Source organism: Lithobates pipiens, unplaced genomic scaffold (genome assembly GCF_037356315.1).
Source record: "Lithobates pipiens isolate NorthernLeopardFrog02 unplaced genomic scaffold, aLitPip1_a1.2 Scaffold_19, whole genome shotgun sequence".
NCBI lineage: Eukaryota > Metazoa > Chordata > Amphibia > Anura > Ranidae > Lithobates > Lithobates pipiens.
In genome coordinates this window covers 521,229,172-521,254,471 of record NW_027507764.1, presented here as the reverse complement: position 1 = coordinate 521,254,471, position 25,300 = coordinate 521,229,172, and the positions used below count along the sequence as shown (strand labels likewise).

General features: G+C 46.5%; 8 pseudogenes; all 8 read left to right on the top strand.

Moving 5' to 3' along the window:
- Positions 1-9,170: 9,170 nt before the first annotated feature.
- Positions 9,171-9,289, top strand: LOC143999219 (5S ribosomal RNA; annotated as a pseudogene).
- A 12,805-nt stretch (positions 9,290-22,094) lies between these two features.
- Positions 22,095-22,213, top strand: LOC143998459 (5S ribosomal RNA; annotated as a pseudogene).
- A 701-nt stretch (positions 22,214-22,914) lies between these two features.
- On the top strand, positions 22,915-23,033 carry LOC143998704 (5S ribosomal RNA; annotated as a pseudogene).
- A 103-nt stretch (positions 23,034-23,136) lies between these two features.
- Positions 23,137-23,255, top strand: LOC143999129 (5S ribosomal RNA; annotated as a pseudogene).
- A 99-nt stretch (positions 23,256-23,354) lies between these two features.
- LOC143998568 (5S ribosomal RNA) lies at positions 23,355-23,473 on the top strand (annotated as a pseudogene).
- A 160-nt stretch (positions 23,474-23,633) lies between these two features.
- On the top strand, positions 23,634-23,752 carry LOC143998533 (5S ribosomal RNA; annotated as a pseudogene).
- Positions 23,753-24,703: 951 nt separating this feature from the next.
- LOC143999447 (5S ribosomal RNA) lies at positions 24,704-24,822 on the top strand (annotated as a pseudogene).
- Positions 24,823-24,921: 99 nt separating this feature from the next.
- Positions 24,922-25,040, top strand: LOC143998873 (5S ribosomal RNA; annotated as a pseudogene).
- The last annotated feature ends 260 nt before the right edge of the window (positions 25,041-25,300 follow it).

The following is a 25,300-nucleotide window of genomic DNA, read 5'->3' as shown; positions in this document are numbered from 1 at the left end:
GGAAGGAAAGGTCGGTAAGGATTATGAATGGGTGGGGGCCAGGGAGTGCATAAAACTGCCACCAGATGACCGGGGCAGAGAGGGCAAGGGGATGAAAGTCGGATCTGGTAGGTGGGGGGGGGGGGTGAGGAGTCTCACTCATATTACTCACATTGGCCATCCCTTGAAGCTGAGCTCTCTGCATACCCAGGATGTTCTTCTGTATAATCTAGCCTATCTGTATACATTAGCCTGTCTTTTGTACACATTAGCCTCTCTGTATCAACTAGCCGGTCTTCTGTATACACTAGTCCGTCCCTAGCTTGTCTTTTATACACATAGTCTCTCGGTATACCCCGCCTTTCTGTATACATCTTTATACCCTAGCCTCTATGTATAATCTTGCCTCTCATTATACCCCAGCCTGTATTCTGTTTACCCAATTTTGTCTTTTATATAAACTAGCCTGTCTACTGTATAACGTAGCTTCTCATTATACCCCGGCCTCACTGTCAGCTTGTCTCTGTACACTAGCCTCTCTGTTTTCCCTAGTCTCTCTGTTTAAAATAGCCTCTCTGTATACACTAGTCTGTCTGTATACTTTAGCAAGTCTGCACACACTAGCCTCTTTGTGTAAAACAGCCTCTCCCTCAGTATAACCTCGCCTCCATCTCTGCATATCCAGTACGTTCTTCTGTATAATCTAGCCTGTCTTTTGTACACTTTAGCCTCTCTGTATAAACTAGCTGGTCTTCTGTATACACTATTCCGTCTGTATACACTAGCAAGTCTGTGTAACCCGGTCTCTCTCTCCCTAGAAAACACCAACCCTGACCCTGACAGAGGAGGAGGGTTTAATAGTCCCTCAGACTCCTCCCACAAATACGGGCTGGCCTGCAGCCAGCCTTCCCACTTGTAATTGGAGTCTTCAAGTGGGAAATGCGATATTACTTAACCACTTCCCACCCGGCCAATGCACATATACGGCCGGGTGGGAGCCGTCTACTTCTGATAGGACGTTCAGGAATGTCAATCAGGGCTCTGTGATTGGCCCTCCTGATCACATGACGGCCGTGTCCAATCACGGCCGTCATGTGATGTAAACAAACAGCCGGTTGCTAGGCAATCGGCTCCTCCTCTCCTCACACAGAAGTCATCGCTGAGGAGAGGAGAGTAGATTGCTGCAGCCGGCTGATGATCAGTGAGTATGAGCTGTTTTTTACAGCTTTTTACTCACTGATCTTCAGTCTAGTGTAAACACACAACACACCACACAGTGTAAACACAGTCCCCACATATGTCCCCATAACACACATGTCCCCAAAACATACATGTCCCCAAAAAATAAAAACACATGTCCCTAATAATAAAAACATGTCCCCCACATATGTCCCACTAAAATCACTTGTCCCAATGATTATGTGCACACATATGTACGTGATCACCTGCACACATATGTACATGATCATTTGCGTACATATGTCCGTGATCACACAAACCAATTATTATACACTTAACGGATTTTTTTTTACCAAAAACATGTAGCAGAATACATTTTGGCTTAAATTTATGACAAAATTTGATTTTATTGGATTTCTTTTAAAATAGAAAAACGAAAATATAGTTTTTTTTCCAAATTTCCGCTTTTTTGCGCTTATATCGCAAAAAATAAAAAACGGAGTCGTGAATAAATACCACCAAAATAAATCTCTATTTGTGCGAACAAAATGATAAAAACTTCATTTGGGTACAGTGTAGCATGACCGCGCAATTGTCACTGAAAGCGCTAGAGCGATGAAAGCTGAAAATTGGGCTGGGAAGGAAGGGGGCGAAAGTGCCCTGTATTGTAGTGGTTAAGAACCAAGGCCTGAGGTGTGCCATGGCCTGGATGGTCAGTATGCTTAAAAAGAGGGCAAAAAGACACAAGTATAGGTAGAAAAGGAAAGGTAAAGATCCCATCCATAAAATGACATATGCCCAAACGCCAACTGTAAGTTACCGCTGTGAGAGTAGAACCCACCGACTCTTGACCTGAAGATGAGAAGGAACCCCCCAAGAGCCTGCAAGCTACGCAAACCCAAATGAATGTCCCGTGAAGGATAGGATGAGCCTGATGCCCAAGGTAACCCAGACATGAGAATGAACTTCTTGTGAATGAGAGGATACGTGGGGAAAAGGGAGCAAGGGCTGACCCGAAGAACCCTACAAGAAGATGGCTGAGCAGACTGAAAAAACCCAACACAAGACTGCCTGGGGTATACAGTGAGGCTATTATAATTGGAATGAGGCTGGGGTAATAAGATTGGCTTGGGTATACGGCGAGGTAGACCCTAGAAAAGAAACAGAAATCAGAAAAGTCAAACAAGGTAATACAGATAGGCTAATGTTATTCCCCTGAGCCTGGTATATACAGAAGAATGGCTAGTGTATACAGAGAGGCTAGTGTGTACAGATGACAAGCTATTGTTTACAGATAGGCTTGTGTATACAGAAGAGAGTCTGGGGAATTCAGTGAGGCTAGTGTATGCAGAGAGGCTGGGACACCGAGACTATTGTAAAAAGAAGGCAGGCTAGTGTATATAGGTTACGGGCACGTGTATACAGAAGACAGAGAGGCTAGTCTATATAGAGGGACTGGTGTACACAGAAAGATTAATGTATACAGAAAGGCTAGCGTGTACAGAAGACATGACTTTATTTTTTGCTAATGCAACTACATCTAAATCATGTAAAGAGTTACAGTGCTTTTTTCATATTTGGTGCTGTTAAAAGGTCAGTAGTGTGTTGTCAGTGGTGATATCAATGTGACAGTTAATGTAGAGAACTACATATATAAAAAATAGAGCAAAAGAGGGCTAAGTTTATTTTGTTAAGTCATTGACTGATAGACGTTAAGTAATTGGCCGTTATTGGTTTGGCAGTACATGGTTTATTTTGATGTAAGATAGTTTTATTCTCTACCTATAGCCGAGTTTTAGACGACTTTATTATTAGCATTAGTCGCATTAATCATATTTATTATGCAGAGTGTAAGTATTGTAGTGAGACGATATTGCTTTTGAAAGATTTGTATTATTATACATAGCATTGTTAGTAGACCAATAGGACAATTTACATGGCTTAATATTGCAGAGCGTAATTTAACAGGAAAGAAATCCAAAGCGTTAGTTGCAGTAGCTTCATAAAACTGAGAAATCGTTGCATTACTCTAAATGTAAAAGTTGTTCCGGTAGCACTGAGAAGACTGATATTAGATGAGTGATCTACCCATTCCGTTTACTATTGCAGAGAGATACCGGTTAAAAGTTAATATCTTAATATTTATTGCTGCGTGTAAGGTAGAAATAAGATGGTTTTGTGTGAGTTGGTTTACCAGGATATAGAGATCGTAATCTGGTTATTCTAATAATAAATATAGCAAAATAACACAGATTAATATTGAGACAGTATATACAAGTCGAGTTTAAGTGGAAATACACGAAATGACAGCAACGACGTGTGTAGGTTTTTATCAATCGGGTTCATTACGTGTCTTTAATAATGTAGTAAATATACCCCAAATACAGTATAAGGATAAGAAAGGAAAATAACTGGCAGAGGATGACATGGCAAAAAGACAAACTGCATTAGAAATGTGAATGTGAATTAGAGATGAAATGTCAATCCCCATTGGTAACCATTAATAAAGTTAACACGGCTACGTACAGCAAAGTTTGAGCTAAGCAGCTAAATATTCCTTTATATTGCAGAGCTTAAGTATTGCAGTTGAAAAGAGATCGGAAGCGTTTTTTGCAGTAGCTTCAAAATGACTGAGAAATTGAGAGCAACTGAACTGTTCACATCGGTAGCATTGCATTACTCTTAATATGTGAAGCGTGTAAAGAAGCAAAAGATGGTTTTGTATTATCCTAAAAGTAGCAGTATACGTAATAAAGGTGGATTTAGACATAGCAAACCCTATAATCTAATTTAGCAAAATTAGAAAGGATAATATTGAGACAGTATAAACAGGTCGAGTTTAAGTGGAAATACACAAAATATCTAGCTTACCTTTACATTGTTCAATAGAGCCTTGCAAAGTAATACCAAGTTAGAATATCGGACTAGCAATTAGATGAGATGATTGCTGTAATCATAAAATATCAGCAACTTGTCTTTAAGGATGAGAAAGTATAATAACCGGAAAAGTATGAAATTTTAAAGAGACAAATTGCATTAGAGATGTGAGATAGACATGAAATGCCAATCCCCATTGGTTACTTACATGAAACCATTAATACAGTTAACGCGGCTACATACAGCAAAGTGTGAGCTAAGCAGCTAAAGGGTATACATTATTTAAGAGTAAATTAACGTAGCTTGTAAATTCCAACGTGTAAATCGTGCCATTAATTTTGTTACGCACGAAGGCGGCTTACACAGACTTTTCTCCGTTTCCACTGGTTATCCGCATAATGTATCAGTAACCCTGAAAATTAATAGTGATAGACAGTTTACAATAGGATGTATGCTTGATGTGAATGTAAAATAGTTGCATTATGTGTTATTAATGTAATCAAACTTTATTGCTATCCTTTGCTACTGCAACCACTTTCTCGCATTTTGCTGCTTTTAAAAAAGGTGTTGCCAGTGTTATGTGTTACAAATGGTTATCAGTGTGACAGTTGAAGTAATATACAAAATAGAATCAGAAAGAGAATCCTATTGCATAGAGGTAGAGAGATGGTTGCATTATTCTTAATGTGCCGGCTTTAAAAGGTTTTAAAAAGATGGTTTTGTGTGAATTTTGCTTTAACGTAAAATTAGCTGTAGACATTATATCTATGGTTACGTTTACAATGATTTAGAGATAGTAATCTCTATAATATAATAATAATAAGTATATTGAGGCAGTAAATATAAATACAGATAAAGTGAATACACAAAAGGGATCAAGAGATTGTTGCAAAGTAATATCCTCATTAAGGCCGATTGTCGGAATAGCAACATAACACGAAATATGAGCACGGCTAAAATACAGAAAAACAGTACATTATTTAGGAGTACAGTAGAATAGAGTATAAATTATTTAAGATTAAATTGACTTAGCCTGAAAAAATCTAAGTTTAAATCGTTGAGTAAATCGTTGAGTAAATCGTAAATTTATCAGCTAAGTTAACTCTGAGATTATGATTAATTTGACAATTCCATTACGCGGTCCATTTCCACTGGTATAATCATAATGTAATATCAGTAATTGCTATCAGTAAATGTTAAAATTTTAGACAGTTTACATTAGGATGTGGAATTGATATGGATTTAAAAGCGGTACATTAATTTTCTGAAGCATATGGCAGAAAGACGGCTTACACTGCTTTTCTCACATTTTGCTGCGGTAAAAAGAAATGTTTTGTCACTGTGTTTTAACTGTGCAATGATCCTAGTGCAGAGAGATACTCAGTTAATGTCAGAGATACTCGGTTAATGTCAGAAAAGCAATAAAACTTTTTACATCGTTAGCGAGCGATAGTTACATTACTCATAATATGTGCAGCATGTCTGGTAGCAAATGGATGGTTTTGTGAACATTTTGCATTACCGTACAATTAGCGGTAGACCTCATCGAAGTGAATAGATTTAACTGGTTTTGAGATAGTACTCTCTATTTCTAATAATAAATAAAGCAAAATAAGTCAGGATGGTGTGTCGTCAGTGGTGATATCAAAGTGACAGTTGATGTGGAGAATTACAAATATGCAAAATAGAGCAAAAGAGTGCAAAGTTTATTTTTTTAAGTCATTGACTGATAAGTAATTTTTTAAGTTATTGGCCGTTATTGTTTTGGCAGTACATGGTTTATTTTGATGTATGATAGTTTTATTGCATGCTTGATGTGGGTGATTAAAATCGTGTAATCTATATTTAGCATAAGAATGAAAAGGCATAACATGGCAATGAGACAAACTCCATTAGAGATGCGAACTAGATGAAATGATGAAATGTGTCTGTATATCCAAGATTGTCTATTGTTATCACTTAGCCTACCCTCTAAATTCACTAGCCTCTCTATACACACGAGCATGTTTTCTGTTTCTGTATACATTACTCTGTCTTCTTTACACCCTGGCCTGTCTTCTATATACACTCTGTTATACACTAGTTTCTCTGTATACACTAGCCGGTCTTCTGCATACAAAAGCCTGTCTTCGGTATACACTAGCCTATTTTCTGAATACACTAGCCCGTCTTCTGTATGCCCTAGCCTGTCTTCTGTATACATTAGTCTCTCTATATAAACTAGCATCTCTCTATACCCCAAACTGTCCTCTGTAAACACCTGTCTCTCTTTATAGCCTGTCTAGCCTTTCATCTGTACACACTAGCTTCTCTGTATACACTAAACAGGCTTCTATATAAAATAGCTTCACTGTATGCACTAGCCTCTCTGTATAATCTAGCCTTTATTCTGTATTCACTAGCCTTTCTTCTGTATGCTGTAGTCTTCTATATATACTAGCTTCTCTGTACACCCTTGCATCTCTATAAACACTGTGTAAACTAGCCAGTCTTATGTATACACTCGCCGACTGTATACACCAGACTCTCTGAATACACTAAACCCTCTGTATACCACATCCTGTCTTCTGTATACACTAGACTGTAAAAAATAGCTAGAATACACCAGCCTGTCTTCTGTACCCACTAGACACTCTGTATACACTACCCAGTCTTCTGTATACACTGTCAGCTTTGATGTATACCCAAGCCTGTCTTCTGTATATGCACTGTCCTTTCTGTATACACTCGACTCTCTCTATACACTAATCTCTCTATATACACTAACATCTTTGTATATACTAGCCTCTCTTTAAACTAGCCTCTCTGTGTACCCCAGCCTCACTGTTTACTCTAGCATCTCTGTATACTCAAGCCTATCTGCATGCACGAGTCTGTATTCTGTATTCACTAGCCTTTCTTCTGTATGCTGTAGTCTTCTTTATATACCAGCTTCTCTGTACACCCTTGCATCTCTGTAAACACTGTGTAAACTAGCCAGTCTTATTTATACACTCGCCGACTGTATACACTAGACTCTCTGAATACCTAGCCTATGTTCTGAATACACTAGCCCGTCTTCTGTCTTCTGTATGCCCTCTCGGTATAAACTAGCATCTTTCTATACCCCAAACTGTCCTCTGTAAACACTTGTCTCTCTTTATAGCCTGTTTAGCCTTTCTTCTGTACACACTAGCTTCTCTGTATACACTAACCAGGCTTCTATATAAAATAGCTTCACTGTATGCACTAGCCTCTCTGTATAATCTAGCCTCTCTTTATACCCTAGATAGTGTTCTGCATACACTAGCCTCTCCGTAGAAGCCAGCCTTTATTCTGTATTCACTAGCCTTTCTTCTGTATGCTGTAGTCTTCTATATATACTAGCTTCTCTGTACACCCTTGCATCTCTATACACCAGACTCTCTGAATACACTAAACCCTCTGTATACCACAGCCTGTCTTCTGTATGCACTAGACTTTAAAAACTAGCTAGAATACACCAGCCTGTCTTCTGTATCCACTAGATTCTCTGTATACACTACCCAGGCTTCTGTATACACTGTCAGCTTGGATGTATACCCAAGCCTGTCTTCTGTATACACTAGTCTCTCTATATGCACTGTCCTATCTGTATACACTCGACTCTCTCTATACACTAACATCTTTGTATATACTAGCCTCTCTTTAAACTAGCCTTTCTGTGTACCCCAGCCTCACTGTTTACTCTAGCATCTCTGTATACTCAAGCCTATCTGCATACACGAGTCTGTATTCTGTATACACTAGCCTCTCTTTAAACTAGTCTCTGTATACCCCAGAATAACTGTATACTCTAGCCTCTCAGTATACACTAGCATTTCTGTACACATCACCCTATCTGTATTCACTAGCCTCTCTGTATACCCCAGCCTGCCTCTCTCTATACACTAGCTTTTCTTCTGAATATAATAGTCTCAGTCTCTCTCTATAACCAAGCCTGTTTTCTCTATACATTAACATGTGTCCTGTATACACTAGCCTGTCTTCTTTATTCTCTAGCCTACCTTCTGTATACCTTAGCCTCTCTGTATAAACTAGCCTTCCTTCTATATACACTGCCATTTATGAGGTAAACAAAGAGTCTAGTGTACATAAACGACAGGCTAGAGTATAAAGAGAGGATAGGGTATACAGAAGAAAGCCTAGTGTATACAGAACACAGGCTAGTACCCTGAGCCTGGGTGAGAGAGGATGAGGAGCATTAGGAGGGCTTGGTCTTTCACATCCGACCAAGCCATGATGTGGCTCAACACGTCCAGCTGCCGAAAATAAGGACAAGCGTGGGAGGCACACAACACCCACTGTAACAGTGCTAGGTTCCTGCATTACAGAAACAGAACACCAGCAATAAGAGGTATCTTCAGGTGTATACTGTGCAGGAGGCACACAACACCCACTCTAACTTCTGCACTGCAGATGCCTGTATTGCAAAAATTGAACACCAGTAATAAAGGGTAGCTTCAGGTGTGTACTGTGCAGGAGGCACATAACACCCACTGTAACAGTGCTAGGTTCCCAAGCAGTAAAGACACTGTCCCTGCCTATCGTCCTCTTTCCCTGACCGCCGCAACACACTATACAAGGCCGCCGCGCTGGCTGCCTTATATAGTGTGGGGTGTGTACTAAACCCCCTTGAGCTATAATTGGCCACAGGAATACTGCCTGTGGTCAATTGTGGCTCTCCTCTCAGAGGATGTCACATCTGTTCTTATTATATAGAACTTATTATGCTCCTCGTAAACTTTTTCAATTTGGCCGAACGGCCGGACGCAAGTTGCCCCCGGTGCGGGAACATGGGGGGAGACATGATGCACATGTTTTGGAGATGCCCGAAGTTGATCTGCTACTGGACGGAGGTGACAGGAACCATTGATCGGGTGTTTGGAACCTCCACCAGGATGGAGGCGAAGTATTGTCTCCTGGGATTAGTTGAAGGAGTTGGAAACCCGGGAAGCAGCCAGATGGCAGTTCTGAGATGCCTATTTCAGGCAAGTAAACTGATTGCCCAACCCTGCTTAGCCTCCAATGTTGGCATTGACTTGGTTTTTTTAGCTTGTTTCCCAAGGTCACCATGTTGGCGTTTGTCAAGATGGTTGAGAGTGCCCAAAGAGATCGCCTATGGCCCCATCCCCTTGAAAGTGCCCGATCTTGTCTGATCTCGGAGGTTAAGCATTGTCGGGCCTGATTAGTAACTGGATGGAAGACCGACTGGGAATACCAGGTGCCGTATGCTTATTTCTTGATCATACATCACGGGACACAGGATCATTACATAATGGGTTATATAGGCACCTCTGGTGATGGGACACTGGTTAACCCCCAATTAAGGAGAATTCCTTCCCTATATAACCCCTCCCATATGGGAGGCACCTAATTTTTCCCTTTGCCAGTGGTGGTTGGTCACGTAAAACATGTGCTATGAAGAAAGTTCTGTGCAGGTCCCTGCGGGGGCCTAAGGGCTACAACAAACCGGATCCATATCTCGGGCCGATATTTTGACTCCCAAGATGATATGGTACCCGGGCCTCGTCATCTGAAGAAACTAGGTTTTGCCTGTAAGTCCTCTCCTATTGGAAGACTGGGCTCTGGGAAAACCAGACTTACTGTACTATTTACATAGTGGCACGAAAGTTTCTGGCAGAGTCTTTTACAAGGTCCAGGTAGGAGGTTCTTCTGAGAAGGAACCCCAAAAAAAACCTGAAGGTTGGCACAACTCTGCCCGCCGTGATGGGTGAAGGCTGGAATCTGTCTGTTTTCAGCAATTCCTGCGGCGAGGACAGGTAAGGGAAGTTAATCCTGTATAAATTATATTATGGATTTCTTCATTGAGTAGTTGTATGTCTTACTTGGTTTCCACCACTAGGGGGAGTAAGAGCAGCCTGATGCATACTTACATGCCTTTCAGATACACACGCTCAGTGAAGCCTGGTTCTCCCAGATGACTCATGTCTCCACTGCAATCTCAGCCACAATGAAGGTAATACGTAGTCTGGGGGTCCCAGACAGCTCCGATGGCAATTCCCTTCCCCCCTGGATACCGGCAGTCCTCGTGCACGCACACCAAGCACGCTTCCGTGCTAATGGAGGAGGCGGGAGTGTGTTTGCGAGCCGCGTCGTTCGGTGTGCACGGCGCTATACTGCGCAGTTTTACAGCCCAGAGCGTCAGGGGGCTGTAAGTGGAGACACAGGAGCTGTGGGCAGTAAGCATCCCAAGGGATTGGATCCAGGCAAACCTAAGACAAACCTACTCAGCATCAGGTTGTGCAGTTTAAGCATATATATTTATTGTGAGACTTTAAGCACAACAGTGATTGCACTTTGTACTAGTACCTCTGCTTTGTAGCTTAGGACTATGTCTCCTTGTAAGAGGGTCTCAGGGGGAGATAACAAGGACACTGGTAAGTCACCGCCTAGGTCTAGGGGTTCTAAAAATGCCTGTAGGTTACCATCCCCCCCCTGCAAGACTGGAGTCAGCCTCACAGGATGAGTCAGTGCCCCTGTCAGGATTTGCAGCCTCTCCTGATATTTCAGCCCCGGTATACATCACTGAGGACTCCCTTAGGGCTACATTGGAAGGTTTTGAAGGGAGAATCATGAATTTTATTTCAGCTTCCCTGAAAGAAAGCAGGAAAAGGGGTAGATCCCCTCCCTCTGCTGAGATTCCTCTTTCAGATGACACTTCTGACAATGAGGAGAGATCCCTATCTTGGGACAGGTATCTTGAGCAGTCGGATGAATCAGAGGAAGAGGAGAGAGTCCCCTCCTCCCAGGCGCTCAGAAAACAGGTGCAGTATTATACTGAATTGGTGCGTACCACATTCAGAATGCCTGCTGCTGAGATCGCTACGTCCTCTGTTTCTTCCCTGGGAGTCAGGAAAATCCCACAACCTGCCTTTTCCTTTCCAATTAATCCCTTAATGGATAAATTGTTGTATGAGGATTGGGGACATCCCGATAAACTGTTTGCTCCTCCTAAAAGGTTTTCTATGCTTTATCCTCTGGAGGAAAGTTTCACCAAGAAATGGGGGGTCCCATCTGTCGATGCGGCTGTTTCTTGCGTGAATAGAAATCTGACCTGTCCTTTGGATAATGCTCAGGTATTTAAAGATCCAACTGATAAGAAGCTGGAAACATTATTAAAAGCCTCCTTTTGGGGGGGCGTGTCCTGACCATGGAGGAGTGAGGAAGTGCTTCACCTCAGCTCCGCTCCATCGCCGCACATATCAGCTGCCCTCAGCGGGGAAATCTGATCCACATCACCGGGCTCAATGTCCCAACGATCCCGGCAGTCTTCCCGACCGCCGCAGGGTAACAAGAAGCGGCAGGGACAGCTGGATCAGTTCTTCCCGGGCCCCCACAGACAGGGCCGCGATGGACCCAATATTGACCGGGAAACTTCAGAAAGCTGGGAAATCCTCACAGCCTGCTACAGCGACGCCTTCCCAGTCGACCGGACCGTCTCCCCTGGCTTCTCCGGTGCCCTCCCCAGGATCGGTAAGCGATTCGGCCCCCCCTGCATCCCCCAGGTCCCTGGATGGCCGCTCAGAGGTCTCAGACCTCATGGGAGATGACACAATACGCCGCCATATTATGTCTCTCCCCACCAGAGAGGACCTAGAAAAGTTCACTAGCAGAGTGGAGAAGGCTTTCACCGCTGATATTGCCCAGCTTAAAGCTGATACTACACATCTGGGTCACAGAGTGGAGGCCCTGGAGGAAAAACTAGAGGAGACTCTCCCCGCTATTGCTCTGCTGCAATCTAGGTGCCAAACACAAGACCATCAGCTTGAGGTACTGCTGGGGCAATTGGATGATGTTGAAAACCGCAGCAGGAGGGCCAATATCAGGATCAGGGGGCTCCCGGAGGCTACTGGACCCAGGGATATTGTCCCCACTCTGACTGATATCTTTAGGGACATATTGGGACTCCCAGCCACTGCTCCTATTGAAATAGACCGAGCCCACAGAGCACTGCGCCCCCCGTCTCAAGACGCTGACAATCCCAGGGATATAATCTGTAAACTTCACAAATATACTATCAAGGACCGGATTATGAAAAAAGTGCGGGGTAAGCCCTTTTATGATTTTGATGGTGCTCCACTGACTTTCTATCAGGATCTCTCGCGGCGCACCCTCATGCGGCGGAGAGCCCTTCGCCCGCTCCTTTCTGTGCTCCAGGCTGCAGGACTGTCCTACCGCTGGGGCTTCCCCTTCTCTCTGCATGTGCTTAAGGATGGCAGGCAGGTGACCCTGCGCACAAAAGACGATCTTCCACATTTTCTATCCTCTCTGGGGCTGAATCCCGTGGACTTTCTGGATTGTAGAGGACCCCCGAGCGACTTGCTTGTCCCCCCCCTTCCTCACAGATGGTCTACAGTCACACGCAAGCATCGACGGAGGGACAGACATAGTTCAACCCGCAACTCTTCAGTGGTTCCTTCTACCACCCGAGACTGATACCGAGCCTGGGCTGTGTGATAGACGGCTGATTGCGGACTTTTTCTACTATGATTGCTGGTGTCTGGGCCTCCCCCACGGGAATTGTAAATGGGATGTTTTGACCCTGTACCCCCCCCCCCCGGGTGTTCCAGGGACCTGGATGTGCCCTATGTGGCCGAAGACTGTGGCTGCCGTGGCCGCAAGAATTTTTGGTGACTTCTCTCCAGCCCTTGTTACTGTTTGACTATCAGATTAGGCCTACAGGGCGGAGAATGTTTACATTCCCAATGTTGGAAGGTGGTCTGCCACGGCGCCCCCTTTTTCTTCCCTTTGCGGGGCACCAGGGGTGGGGGGAGGTTTTTTTTTTAATGTGTTTTGGTTTCTGTTTTTATTTCCCCCTTTTCTTTTGCCATCGTAGCTACCTCCGTGACCCCCCCCCCCTCCGCGGTCTGCAGTTTGCTGTGCGGCTACCGTGGCGGGGGGGCCTCTGCCAGGGATCGGCCAGACTCCACGTCCCCGAATGCAATCAGCCCACACTGGGCTTCACCCCTTTTTTCCTCCTCTTTTATTTTTTACTTTTGTTGCTTTTTTGGATCGGTTTTTCTCCCGAATTGAGGCTATTCTGCTCTCAGATGTGGTGGGCGGGGCGGGGACCTTCCTTTTCCCCCTTGTTTTGGTTTACGTTCCCCACATAGGCCATCCATCCATGGGTTTAGTTCCCTGTTGGGACTTTAGGAGGGAGCTAGGAGCCCCCCCGGATAGTGGGGTGGGTCCCATCTCCCCCCAAACTGCTGCATTGTCTAATTTTGATGTAGCTGTTTTGTTTTTATGTTGTTGGTATTTTTGTACTATTTTTTTGTGTTTTTTATCTCCCTATCTCTCCCCTTTTCTTCTCCCTCTTTTTTCACTCCCACCTTTTCCTAGGAGCCTGCTGTTGCTGCGGTCCTTACACCAGGCGGGTTGGGACGCTTGCCCAGTCCTCCACCCTCCAACTCTCCCATGTCTACACTCCAGGTAATTTCCTACAATTTACGGGGTCTCTGCTCTCCGGGGAAGAGGAACAAATTGTGGTGGGAACTTAAAAAGTTGAAGGCCCAAGTGGTCTTCCTGCAGGAAACACATTTCACCAGCCATTCCCTACCCAGGTTGCCCACCCATATGTTTAATCAGTGGTTTCACAGTACATCTCCTAAGGCCAAGTCCAGAGGGACTGCCATAGCGTTCCATAAGACGTGCCCTTTTCAGCCAGTGGATAACAAAATTGACCCTCAGGGCCGATTTGTTTTCCTAAAGGGCACCTTCCTGGACGCTACCCTTGACCTATTGACAGACTTTAAAGCCGGGTATTTAATTTTAGGCGGGGACTTTAATGTCTGCCCGGACCATCTGCTCGACACTTCGAGCACCCGACCCTCACACTCCCATGCCTTTTTCAAACACTTTCGCAAATCACTGCAGGCACACCTTTTACTTGATATCTGGAGGATTTTGCATCCCTCGGGACGAGACTTTAGCTATTACTCGTCCGTCCATGACGTATACACGTGCATAGACCATGTCTATGTTGACCGTCCCACGCTTGAGCTTCTGTAGACGGCATCCATTGGCAGCATCACCCTTTCGGACCATGCACCGGTTGGCGTGACCATTCAATTACCATCTGGTCCCCACAGGGCCTGGACGTGGAGACTGAACGAAAATCTCTTGGATGACTCTGCTGCGGTTGCCAAGGTGTCGGAGACCATCTCCCACTATTTTAGGGAAAACGCCTCGGATGAGATAAGTGCGGGTGTGCTTTGGGAGGGGCACAAAGCCGTGATTAGAGGGGAACTGATATCATTGGGTTCCCAAATCAAGAAAGCACGTCAAGAGGATTTCAACAGGGTTCTGGCCGCCTTACAGGCGGCAGAACTCTCCCATAAGCAGGGGGGGAGCCCAGAGGCTAAGCAGAAGCTTTTTGAATTGCGTGACCTGTTTTTACGTTTATTAGATCGCCACACGTGTAGGCAGGCCAGGCATCTTTCACACAGGTACTATGAACATGGAAACAAATGCGGCCGTATGCTGGCCAGGGCCCTTCGCAAGAAACATGCTCAAGCTTATGTACAGAAGCTCCGTCCCCCCTCGGGTGCCGTTTTGGGTCCAATCCAACAAGATTGCCTCGGGGTTCCAGGAATTTTACGCCCAACTTTATAACCTTTCCCCAGCCTCGCCCGCACACGCTCAGCCTCCCAAGTCTGCTGCCATTCAAGAATTTTTAGCGTCGGCGAGAGTCCCTACACTTACGGCGGAACAATGCGTCGACTTGGAGCGGCCGATTTCGCCGGAGGAAATTGCGCTAACGGTGAAATCCATGCCCAAGGGCAAGAGCCTGGGATCGGATGGTTTTTCGGGTTCCTACTATAAGATCTTCCTGCCCCTCTTAACGCCACATATGTGCACCTACTTTAATTCCATCGCGGAGGGGAAGCCTATCCCAACCGAAGCACTGTTGGCACACATTACGGTGCTGCCAAAAGAGGGCAAAGATCCTACCGTCCCCCAGAGCTATCGACCGATTTCCCTTCTTAACGTCGATATTAAGATTCTAGCAAAAGTCCTGGCAAACAGACTTTGGAGTCTTATGCCCCAAATTATTCACTCAGACCAAGCAGGGTTTATTCGTGGCAGGGAGGCGAGAGATAACTCCATCAGGGCAATCCAACTCATTCATTGGGCACGTAACAGTCCTGATCCTAAACCTTGTATCGTCCTTTCGATGGACGCCGAAAAGGCGTTTGACCGCGTCGACTGGGGGTACTTATGGGCGGTACTGGAGGCTCAGGGGTTGGGGACGCATATGATGTCCTCAATTATGGCCTTGTACTCCACTCCGTGTGCACAGGTGAAGGTGAATGGGGTGCTTTCCTCCCGGTTCCCGATTCGAAACGGCACGAGACAGGGGTGTCCACTGTCTCCTCTCCTTTTTGCCTTGGTACTGGAACCACTGCTCTGCAGGGTGAGGGTGAACGCAGACATTAGAGGCCTGAAGGTTGGGATGACGGAGCACAAACTGTCGGCGTATGCGGACGATGTGCTCCTTTATCTCTCTGAACCCCTGATCTCGTTGCCGGTTCTGTTGAAGGAGCTGAGGACTTTTGGTGAGTTATCCAATTTCAAGATAAACCTTTCCAAATCGGAGATTTTGCCTATTCACCTCGCCCCGCCTCAAGCGGACCACCTGCAATTAGCATTCCCCTTTACCTGGGCCACGTCTTCTATTAAATACCTGGGCATCCAGTTGACCAACTGCTTTGATGCCTTATATGCCGCTAATTTCCCCCCCTTATTACATGCGATCAAGGCGGATTTGTTGCAGTGGACCAAAACCGCTTATACGTGGTTCGGCCGCATTAATATTATTAAAATGAATATCCTGCCCCGAGTATTATTCTTTTTACAAATGATACCCATCTCCCTCCCTAAACTGTTTTTTACCCAATTGAATAGCATTCTGTCGACATTTGTGTGGAACACAAAGAAATCTCGAATAGCCATGGCCTTGCTGAAACGCTCGAAGCTGACGGGGGGTCTGGGGGTTCCGGATATCCAGAGGTACCACAGGGCTATTGTTCTACAGAGGATACTTAATTGGAAATTTCATACTAAGTCAAAAGTGTGGGTCTCTCTGTAAAAATGGCTAGCTGGGAGAGATTTGGCTTATGCGCCCTGGTTGTCCCCGGAATATAGGGGGTTATCGGTGGATGTCTCCCCGCTCACTGTACAGTCTCTTTTGATTTGGGACAAACTGAACAAGACGCTGGGCCTATCCCCCCCTGTTTCTCCGCTTGCCCTGCTGGGAGGGTTCTTATGGTTCCCGCCAGGGGAGCGGAGGGCCTTTTTTGTCCCCTGGGCAGCTGACGGGAATGCCAGTTGTGGACAGTTTCTCAGCGGTGGCCAAATGGTCAGCTATGAATCCCTGCAGACCGGGCATGCGCAGACAGCTATGAATTTTTGGCGATACAGGCAATTGCACCACTTTTTTGAAGCCCATGGCCACTTAATCAGGGACGAAGCGCACCTTACACCATTTGAGCGTTTTTTTGTAGCAGATGAACCCACTCCCCACCTGATCTCCGAATTATATCACTTGCTGGGCTGTGTTACCGAGGTCGCTAGACCGACATACATACGGGTCTGGGAGAGGGAGCTACAACCGCGGCCCAACTGTCCCACCTCTACAAACTCACGTACGCTAGCTCCATGGAGTCCAAAACCCAAGAAACTAATTTTAAAGTACTGTCTCGCTGGTACAGAGTGCCGGCAGACTTAGCACGTATCTACCCTTCGGTATCGGACCGGTGCTGGAGGGAATGTGGCCAATTGGGCACCCTCCTTCATATTTGGTGGGATTGCCCACGAATCAAGCCATTCTGGGAGGACATCCGATCCCGCATAGAGGCAGTTTTGCATCTTGATGTGCCACTGTCTCCGGCCAACTATCTTTTGCACATTCCTCCGATCCCGATTGGTAGATACAAAAAAAGCCCTCTGCCGCATCTGTTGAACGCGGCCAGACGTCTTATACCGATTTACTGGAAACAAACTAGGACTCCCACAGTGGAGGACTGGGTCAAAAAAGTGAATGACATCAGAGAAGCGGAATATTGGGTGGCAACCTGTAGGGGTACACGGGCTAAGTGTGACAGCATATGGCAATCATGGACAGTCTACATGTCCGAAACTATATACGCTACCTCCAGTCTGGACTTGGCTCTACTGGAGCTAGCGGAACCCTCTTTGAGATCCCGCACACACAATGATGTTCCCACCTAGTGGCTGTTTTTCACCTTCTTGCCCCATGGACGGAGAGACGACTTTGCTGCTGAGACTCGCCTGGTGCTGGACCGCTGCACTTCGCAGGGATGTCAAGTAGGCTCCACCCTCCTCCCTTACCCTATCCCCCAATCCCCTCTCTACCCCTTCTTGCCTCTCTCTCACCCTTCCTACTGTTCTTTTTTACCTTCTTTCTCTGTATTCCACACTATAAGATGTTGCCTTTTATTGACCTACGTGGTATTGAGCTGTGGTGGTGCGTTAGGCTTCCTGTGGGCTGGCTGGCCCTGCGGCCACTTTGTTTGGCTGACGGGGGGAATCCCTCTGTCCGGAGGGGTCCATGCTGGGACGTCCCTCCTGGGCGGGGGGGTTGCTGTGGGCCTGTCCTACCCCCGGGGGACGCTCGGGAGAGGTTGCTGGAGGTGATTGTGCCCCCCTCTCCTGGGCGGCCCCTGGGGGTGGTCCCATGCCTCCCCGGCCTTTTGTATGACGGGAGGTGGGGGACTGGGCTCTGGCCCGTCCTCTCCTTTCCGCTCAGAGGCACCTTGGAGCGGGGCCCTAGCCCACGGAGGCCGGACTTGATGTGTATGAGCTAGAAGACACTCCAGACGTTCATCTCCACCCGTTTGCCTAATTCATGTGTCTGGTTTGAGCCGCCAACTCTTGGCCACTGGGTCAGTTTTTATGGGTGTCATTGTTTCCTACAGTTTATTTGTTCTTTGTTTGGTCCTGACACACCTGTCTAATGTATACTTAAGTGTGTTTCAATGTCAAAATATCTCAAAATAAAGATTTTACAAAAAAAAAAAAGCCTCCTTTTCCATGACTGGCACTGTAGTGCAACTTACAGTCGCAGCTGTGGGGTTGTGTCAGTTCCTCAAGGAACAGGTTAAGCAGATGCTTGGCCTCCTTCCCAGTGAGGAAGTGGAGAATTATGCAGAAATACCTCAAATTCTGTGTTTCCTGATTGATGCGATTTCGGATTCTGTCCAACAAGCATCTCGTTTGTCTCTCCTGTTGGTACACATGCGAAGGGCCCTATGGCTAAAGAATTGGGCAAGCTGAGCTATCATGCAAGAAGCATTTGATTGGGTTCCCGTTTAAAGGGGAACGTTTGTTTGTAGAAGAATTAGACAAATTCGTCCAAAAAATTTCAGGGGGTAAATCTACTCTCCTTCCAGTCAAAAGGAGCAAACGTCCATCATTTAGGTGTTCTCTCTCTCCCGGAGCATCAAGCTCTAAGCAGTGGCGACGGCCTTCTCAACCTCCCTCTACAGGAAAGGCTCAAGGCCGGGCCCAGGGGCAGAAGAAATCCTGAGGGCGAAAGCCTGCCAAGCAGAGCCCGAAAGCTTCCTTGTGAAGGAGCGCCCCCGCTCGGCCAAGTGGGGGGAAGGCTCTTGCAGTTTGCAGAAGCCTGGCGGGAAGAGATCCGGGATGAGTGGGTGGTCTCTTCGGTATCTCTGGGCTACAAGCTGGAGTTTCAGGAGATTCCACCTTCTCGCTTTCTAAGGTCAAGGATCCCCAGGGACCCAGTAAAGCAAAGACCGCTATTTCTGGCCTTAGATCACTTACTATCCCAGGGGGTGATAGTAGAAGTGGACCCAAAAGAACAGGGTTCAGGGTTTTACTCGAATCTCTTCACCGTTCCAAAGCCAAATGGAAGTGTCAGACCTATCCTGGATCTGAAGGATCTGAACCGTTTTTTACGCATCCGGTCCTTCTGAATACAGTCAATTCGCACTGTGGTCTCTTCCCTGCAAGGGGGAGAGTTTATGGCATCAATAGACATCAAGGATGCATATCTCCATGTGCCAATTTTTCCCGCACACCAAAAGAATCTAAGGTTTGCGGTAGAGCGGCGCCATTTTCAATTTGTGGCCTTGCCGTTCGGGCTAGCTACGGCCCCTCGAGTCTTCACAAAGATTCTGGACCCTCTCTTAGCAAACCTAAGAGCTCAGGGTATAGCCGTCATGGCTTATCTAGACGATTTGCTTCTCATAGAGAAAACAGTAGCGCTCCTGAACCACAGTGTTACCAGAGCGCTAGAACAGCTGGAACGCCTAGGTTGGATTATAAACCTAGAAAAGTCGTCCCTACAGCCTGCTACCAGGTTGGAATACCTGGGTATGGTTATCGACACTGCTCAGGGCAAGGTGTTTCTACCAAGGCCAAAAGCCTTGGCCATTGGGGATCTGGTGCGTCTAATTCTGGGCAGAAGATCTTCCCCCATTCGGTTGTGCATGAGACTCTTTGGGAAAATGGTCGCCTCCTTCGAGGCCGTTCCATTCGCCCAGTTCCACTCAAGGCCTCTGCAAAGATTCATCCTTGCGGCTTGAAACAGGAAGCCCCAGTCCTTGGATCTTCCTATGCGTCTATCCCCAGGGACACGCAAGAGTCTCGTCTAACGAGTCTAAGAGTCTCGTTACAAACCGAGAATTTGCTGAAAGGCAAAACTTTTCTTCCTCTTCCATGGAAGATTATTATGACAAATGGCAGCCTGACAGGCTGGGGAGCAGTGTTGGAGGAGACGTGCTCGCAGTGGAAATGGTCTGCGATCGAGAAGCTATTGCCCATAAATGTCTTGGAGATCCGGGCAGTTTATATGGCTCTCATAAACTGGTCTTTCAGACCTGTTCGGGTTCAGTCCGACAATGCCACAGCAGTGGCCTATATCAATCACCAGGGCGGTACCAGAAGTCTGGTTGCGCAAAAAGAGGTGAATCGTATACTTGTCTGGGCAGAAAGGCATGTTCCATGCCTTTCTGCAGTCTTCATTCCAGGAGTGGAAAATTGGCAGACAGATTTTCTGCGCCGCCAGCAGTTGTGCCTAGGAGAATGGGCTCTGCACCCCGACGTGTTTTGGAACATATGTCGCAGGTGGGGTACTCCAGACGTAGATCTGTTTGCGTCCAGGTTCAACAGAAAACTGGACAAATTTGTGTCAAGGACAAGAGATACACTCGCTCAGGGGTCGGATGCTCTGACAGTTCCCTGGGATCAGTACAATTTGATTTATGCCTTCCCCCCGTGCCCGCTTCTGTCGCGGTTCCTGGGAAGAGTCTAGAGGGAAACAAAGTCGCTTCTTTTGGTAGACCCGGCTTGGCCCAGGCGACCGTGGTACGCAGAGATCATGAAGTTGGCAGTAGGCAGGCCGTGGATCCTCCCTCTCCGGCCAGATCTGCTCTCACAGGGTCCAATTTACCATGCTGCTTTACACAGTCTGACTTTGACGGTTTGGCTGCTGAGACCCACATTCTGAGAGACCGTGGGCTTTCGGGCCCAGTCCTTTCTACTCTGGTCAATGCCAGAAAGCCGGCCTCCAGGCTTATTTACTACAAAATCTGGAGGGCATATGTTTCCTGTTGTGAACTCAGGGAATGTCATCCTAGAAAGTATGTCATTAGCAGGATCTTGGCCTTCCTCCAGTCAGGCCTAGAAATGAATTTGGCCATAAGCACTATCAAGGTGCATATTTCGGCCTTGTCAGTGTTTTTTCAGAAACCACTTGCATCACATTCCCTGGTGCGGGCTTTCATCCAGGGGGCTATGCGGATAAGACCGCCAGTCAAACCTCCGGTATGCCCATGGGATCTGAATTTGGTTCTCTCAGCTTTGCAGGGGCAACCTTTTGAACCTTTGCATCAGGCTTCGTTAGTTCTTTTGACTAAAAAATTGGTTTTCTTGGTAGCCATATCAACGGCTAGAAGAGTGTCAGAACTAGCAGCTCTCTCCAGTAAAGAACCGTATCTAATTATTCATAAGGACCTGGTGGTAATGCGTCCCAACAGGTCCTTTCTGCCTAAGGTGGTTTCAGGATTCCATTTGAATCAAGATGTAAGCCTACCATCCTTTTTTCCGGACCCACAGTCTGCAGAAGAAGAATCTTTGCACACTTTGGATGTGGTAAGGGCAATCAGTATCTATCTTCAGGCAACTGCACAGATAAGGAAAACTGATTGCTTATTTATTTTGCCGGAAGGCCCTAGGAAGGGTCAGGTGGCATCAAAATCCACTCTCTCATGGTGGATTAGACAGATTATTTCTCAGGCCTATAGTGTTAAAGGGAAGATCCCTCCTTTTCAAGTGAAAGCGCACTCAACTAGGGCTGTAAGTGCTTCTTGGGCAGTGCATCACCAGGCCTCCCTGGCTCAGATCTGTAAGGCTGCAACTTGGTCATCAGTCCACATATTCACCAGATTCTATCAGGTGGATGTCAGAGGGCAAGAGGATATCGCCTTTGGGCGCAGTGTACTGCAGGCTGCAGTTTAGGTCCTCCGGTCCTTGGCGGTCTATATATTATGATCTGTGTCTCCCTCCCCTCAATCTGAGCATTGCTTTGGGACATCCCACTATGTAATGAAGCTCCTGTGTCCCCTGATGTATGATCAAGAAAATAGGATTTTTATACACAGCTTACCTGTAAAATCCTTTTCTTGAGAGTACATCACGGGACACAGGGCTCCCACCCCTCTTGGGTTTTACGTGGTTTCCTATTGCTTTGCTACAAAACTGAGGTGCCTCCCATATGGGAGGGGTTATATAGGGGAGGAATTCTCCTTAATTGGGGGTTAACCAGTGTCCAATCACCAGAGGTGCCTATATAACCCACTATGTAATGAAGCTCCTGTGTCCCGTGATGTACTCTCAAGAAAAGGATTTTACAGGTAAGCTGTATATAAAAATTCTATTTTTTATGTTGTTGGCGTTGACCTGTTTTTTTTCACTTGTTTCCCACGATGACCATCTTGGCGTTTGTCAAGAGGGTGAGAGTGCCCAAAGAAAGTGCCTACGGCCAAATCACCCTGAAAGTGCCCGATCTTGTCTGATCTCGGAGGTTAAGCATTGTCGGGCCTGATTAGTAACTGGATGGGAGACCGACTGGGAATACCAGGTGCCGAAGGCTTCTTTTTATGCTGTTGGCGTTGACATGTTTTTTTTTTCCGCTTGTTTCCCAAGGTGACCATCTTGGCATTTGTCAAGAGGGCTGAGAGAGCCCGAAGAAATCTCCTACGGCCACATCACCCTGAAAGCGCCCGATCTCATCTGATCTCGGAGGCTAAGCAGGGTCCGGTCTGGATAGTACCTAATTACAGGTGCCGTAGGAATCTTTTTATATTGTTGGCTTTGACCTGTTTTTTTTTCGCTTGTTTCCCAAGGTGACCATTTTAGCATCTGTCAAGAGTTTTGAGTATGTCCCGAAGCGTTCGCCTAAGGCCACATCACCCTGAAAGCGCCCGATCTCAGAGGCTAAGCAGGGTCAGGGTCAGGGTCAGATGGGAGACCGCCAGGGTCTATGTTGTTGGCGTTGGCCTGTTTTTTTTTCACTTTTTTCCCAAGATGACCATCTTGGCATTTGTCAAGAGGGTTGAGAGTGTCTGAATAGAACACCTATGGCCACATCACCCTGAAAGCGCACAATCTCATCTGATCTCAGAGGCCTAGCAGTGTACGGCCTGGTTAATACCTGTATGGGAGACCATCTGTGAATACCAGGTGCCGTAGGCTTCTTTTTATGTTGTTGGTGTTGACCTGTTTATTTTCGCTTGTTTCCCAAGGTGACCATCTTGGCTTTTAAAAAGAGGGTCGAGAGTGCCTAAAGAGATCACCTACGGCCCCATCACCCTGAAAACACCCGATCTTGTCTGATCTCGGAGGCTAAGCAGTGTTGGGCCTGGTTAATACCAGGATAGGAGAACGTCTGGGAATAACAGGTGCCGTAGGCTTCTTTTTATGTTATTGACCTTGACCTGTTTTTTTTTTTTCACTTGTTTCCCAAGGTGACCATCTTGGCATTTGTCAAGAGGGTTGAGAGTGCCCGAAGAGATCACCTACGGCCCCATCACCCTGAAAGCGTCCAATCTCGTCTGATCTCGGAGGCTAAACAGTGTCAGGCCTGGTTAGTAGCTGGATGGGAGACCGCCTGGGAATACCAGGTGCCATAGGCTTCTTTTTATGTTGTTGGCTTTGACCTGTTTTTTTCGCTTGTTTCTGAAGGCGAACATCTTGGCGTTTGTCAAGAGGGTTGGGCGTGTCTTGAAGAGAATGCTTACGGCCACATCACCCTGAAAGCACCTGATCTCGTCTGATTTCAGAGGCTAAGCAGTGTCAGGCCTGGTTAGTACCTGGATGGGAGACTGCCTGGGAAGACCAGGTGCCATAGAAGGATCTGGCCTGGTTAGTGTCTTGATTGGGAGATCGCCTGGGAATACCGGATGCTGTAGACTTCTTTTTATGTTGTTGGCTTTGACCTGTTTTTTTTAGCTTTTTTCCCAAGGTGAGCATCTTGGCCTTTGTCAAGAGGCTTCAGAGTGCCCAAAGAGAGTGCCTACGGCCAAATCACCCTGAGAGAGCCCAATCTCATCTGATCTTGGAGGCTAAGCAGCGATGGGCCTGGTTAGTACCTGGACGGGAGACAGCCTGGGAATACCAGGTGCCGTACGCTTCTCATTATGTTGTCGGCGTTGACCTGTGTTTTTTCCCTTTTTTCCCAAGGTGACCATCTTGCCATTTGTCAAGAGGGTTGAGAGTGCACAAAGAAATTGCCTACGGCCGCAACACCCTTAAAGCACCCAATCTCGTCTGGTCTCAGAGGCTAAGCAGGGTTGGGCCTGGTTTGTACCTGGATGGGAGACCGCCTGGGTTTTCCAGATGCCGCAGGCTTCTTTTTATGTTGTTGGTGTTGACCTGTTTTTTTTCGCTTGTTTCCCAAAGTGATCATCTTGGCATTTGTCAAGAGGGTAGAGAGTGCTTAAAGAGATCGCTTACAGCAGCATCACCCTGAAAGCACCCTATCTCTTCTGATCTCGGAGGCTAAGAAGGGTTGGGCCTAGTTAGTACTTGAATGGGAGACGGCCTTGGAATACCAGGTGCCGTATTCTTCTTTTCATGTTGTTGGCGTTGACCTGTTTTTTTTCGCTTGTTTCCCAGGGTGACTATCTTGGCATTTTTCAAGAGGGATGAGAGTGCCCAAAGAGATTGCCTATGGGCACATCACCCTGAAAGCACCCAATCTCCTCTGATCTCAGAGGCTAGAAAGGGTCGTGCCTTGTTAATACCTGGATGGGAGACCGCCTGGGAATACTAGGTGCTGTAGGCTTCTTTTTATGTTGTTGGCGTTGACTTGATTTTTTGTTTGCTTCCCAAGGTGACCATCTTGGCATTTGTCAAGAGGGTTGAGCGTGCCTGAAAAAAATCTACTATGGCTGCATCACCCTGAAAGAGCCCAATCTCATTTGATCTCAGAGGCTAAGCAGGGTTGGGACCTGGTTAGTACCTGGATGGGAGACCGCCTGGGATTTCTCAATGCCATAGGCTTTTTTTTTAAGTTGTTGCTTGATTCCCAAGGTGACCATCTTGGCGTTTGTCAAGAGGGTTGAAAGTGCCTGAAGGGATTGCCTACGGGCACATCACCCTGAAAGCACCCGATCTCATTTGATGTTGGAGGCTAAGAAGAGTCAGGCCTTGTTAGTACGTGGATGGGAGACCGCCTGGGAATACCAGGTGTCGTAGGCTTCTTTTTATGTTGTTGGCGTTGACCTGTTTTTTTTAGCTTGTTTCCCAAGGTCACCATCTTGGTGTTTGTCAAGAGGGTTGAGGGTGCCTGAAGAGATTGCCTATGGCCACATCACTCTGAAAGCACCCAATCTTGTCTGATCTTGGAGGCTAAGAATAGTCAGGCCTGGTTAGTACCTGGATGGGAGACCACCTGGGAATACCAGTTATTGTAGGCTTCTTTTTATGTTGTTGGCGTTGATTCGTTTGTTTTTTTCCGCTTGTTTCCCAAGCTGACCATCTTGGCATTTGTCAAGAGGGTTGAGAGGTGCCCAAAGAGATCGCTTACAGCAGCATCACCCTGAAAAAGCCCTAGCTCTTCTTATCTCTGAGGCTAAGAAGGGTTGGGCCTAGTTAGTACCTGGATGGGAGATGGCGTTGGAATACTAGGTGCCGTATTCTTCTTTTTATGTTGTTGACATTGACCTGTCTTTTTTCG